A 3,353-nucleotide genomic window follows, 5' to 3' on the forward strand; every position below is an offset into this window, starting at 1 on the left:
GGATCTGTTGGAAGTTGTTGTTATAGAGGGCGCACAGTCAAATAAACGGTGACTACTTCTTCGCATGCAGCTAAAGTAAAATGACGTCACGTTAAAGCGTGTCGTCACAGAGTCTCATGCATATGCAAAAGAATGTTTTGTCTCTGCTTCTTGTGCGCTCATCATGATTTTACAAAATGTTTTCAGAGTGATATTAATGATGGTGCGATGGTGGTACAGAAAATAATCCGATATTGTTCCTGATAACAAAGAAGCAGATTAAATATAGTTGTTTATTCGACCCATTTGGCTTAGACGCCTAGGCCTAGACAGACTTTCTATGATACCTACTCCAGGCCCGTAGCCAGGGGGAGTTTTTATGGTTCAGGCGAAACCCCACCTTTAGTTTTCCAACTGCGAACCCCCATCCCCGACATGCCCAATACCTCACCCTCATCTCCAAAAATCCTCCAAATACGTGCCCCACAGTACAAAAAGTTGTTTGTAAATTGAAAAATTCGTAAACTTGTTCGTGAACCTTCTTCTCTGTACGTATGAGCGCGTCAACTAGTGATACGTGTCTGTAAATTTCTAAAAGCTGCAAATGAATTGCCGATTTTAACCTGAAAAATAAATGTTTGGTCCCTGCATGTAACATGATATTGACGCGTCTCATAGCGAGCTGGCGCACGAACGATTCGTACAAAGACACCGCCAGACAACTGCGTATACCTATTGTTTAGATCACTGGCAGTCAGGCAGCATATGCGCTGCATAAAGTATATAGCCTTCCGACGTACATCAGTATTTATGTGTGACTATGAAGTATAATGTATCATAGAGGATTATAGTGAATATTAATATTTTACACTATAATATCTATGGTATCAAGTACTGTAGTTCACATTATGGCATCCGATTATTTTTTTCTAGACCACCAGCCGATACGTACTAAAATGTATCAATATCACCTATTTACATATTTATATTCCTCAACAAATTGCTGTAAATAAATATTATAGATAGAGCTAGCAAATAGCATTTGCCTTCACCCAGTGTGCTTTTTTCGGGGCGGCTCCTAGATATACGTTCGCATTGAACTTGAACGCAAAACAAAATACGGAGTAAATGATCAAACAATCGGCGGTTCCGCACAGAGCACGCGCATCTAACATACGGCAACAAATAGTTATCGTCATTTAAATTATCGACGTGTTTGAGGAGGAGGAAAAAAGTACGATCTTTTTGCTCATTGGTTATATAGCATGCTGCACTAGTGTCTTTCCGGCCATCTAGGGGTGTCTTTCCGGCCATCTAGGGGTGTCATTTAACAAAATTCGCTTCGCATCAGGCTGGGGGAGGGGGGGGGGGGGGGGTTGACCCAAATATTTAGTGTCCGAACCCCACCTTGACAGATCCTGGCTACGGCCCTCCACTCATTAGCGGCCTAACTGGGGGCCTAACTAAATTAAAATACAGTATACACTGCCCACCGCGTGGCATCGTGCAGATGTACACTTCTAGCTAACTTCCCACCCACCCTAGCTCTCAGGTATGCACTGCGCTGCCACTACAGTAGGAGGCCTAGGCCTAGCCTATTTCGGGTCTCATGTCTTGCAGCATTTGAAAATACGTGACTAATATTGTACATTATTATTATTTTTTATTCGCACTGGAAGTATATAGGCTCTCCTGTCATGTTAAAATTAAAGTATATTATTTATTATCCACAGCAGTGAAAACAATTATTATTTTTCGATAAATCTCGCGTCGCGTGTGTGAAAAAACTCTCAGCAAGTTTGCTTCATTAAATATGCATGAGACTCTGTGACGACCCACTTTAACGTGACGTCATTTTACTTTAGCTGCATGCGAAGAAGTAGTCACCCAAATAAACATAAACGTGACATGATAAAATAATGTCATATAATTCGTCTATTAATAGATATCTATTCTTCACCGATCTTACAATTAAATTTACTTTACAATATTTTCCTAATTAATAACTGCATATTTTGAAATTAGTTCATCAGTACCGTAGGCCCTATAGTTCAACTTAAACCAGTATATGAAATCAATCCTTCTTCTAATTATTAACTTCATGGCGTGGAACGAGAGGATAAATAATTGAAAATACAAAGCAAAAAAGCCAAAAAACCTTGGTGCGGAAATTAAATGTATATTTAAGATAGAAATTGTAAAGTCTCAAACCTCATTGATTATTCAATTTGGAAGATGATCGATTATATTTGTATGTATATATTTTAATAATTATTGTTTCTTTTTATTTGGGTTTGCTATCTTCAATCAAATTTCTCAAACGGAAATATCTCACTCTTGACATACCTGCAGACAAGATATTTCGTGAAAGACGACGAGACGCACGAAAATACGTTTTTGTATTCCTTAAAAAAGTGAAAGTGTGTACCTCGTGCAGATAATGGACCAAGCGCAACACCAATAGAAAGCGTGTATTCGTCTTAAAAGATTAAAAGTTATATTAGCTAAGTTCACTTGAAATGCATTCATTGGACATCCTTCAAACTTTCTGAAAATAATAACTTGGTGTCATTGCGATATTTTGGTACTAATGGCGATGATAATGAACACAATGAAACACTCAAAACATGTATTTGATATTTAATTCTTTCCCAATATAGTGCTCAGTCAACAATTAAAACAGCATTGAAAGAGAAATATGAGAATACATAATTATTACAAAAAAGTACCTTATACACTGTACATGCTTATTTCACACAGTAATTTGCACTGAAATATTTGAAATAACAAAACTGTTTTTTATACTGTCATATGTATATTTTATGTACATTAGTTTTACAAAAAATCAAAGACAAAATATGTATAACAATTTTTACATAACTGTAAAATACTATAAGGTAGGCACATACAATGGCATTTGGCCAAAATCAAAACTATATACAATACTACGCGTAATCATCAAACATATTTAGATACTCTTTGAGAAAAAAAAATGTAAAAAATAAATTTAAATTTTACAATCAATACCTTGTAAAAATAAACAATATAATTTGTTGAATTATTTAAATTCTTTTTAACTAGCTTTATATACTGTTTCTACTAATACCATGATGGCAATCTGTAATCAAGTATGATTATGGAATAGAACACACGATAACAAAACAAATTGTGCTAAGCAATTCAAAACATTTGGGGTGGAATAGGAAGATCAAAATAATTATTAAGATTGGAGGTTGAATTGGGACTAAAATTATGAATATCATGGAAACATGGATCACAAAGAAAATACTATGGACCTATAAATGGACCTAATAATTTATAGATCCATGAAAATACAATGCATTACCTTTCTTCCGCATTCTTCTATTTAAGGC

This window comes from Antedon mediterranea, chromosome 2 (genome assembly GCF_964355755.1).
Source record: "Antedon mediterranea chromosome 2, ecAntMedi1.1, whole genome shotgun sequence".
Taxonomy (NCBI): domain Eukaryota; kingdom Metazoa; phylum Echinodermata; class Crinoidea; order Comatulida; family Antedonidae; genus Antedon; species Antedon mediterranea.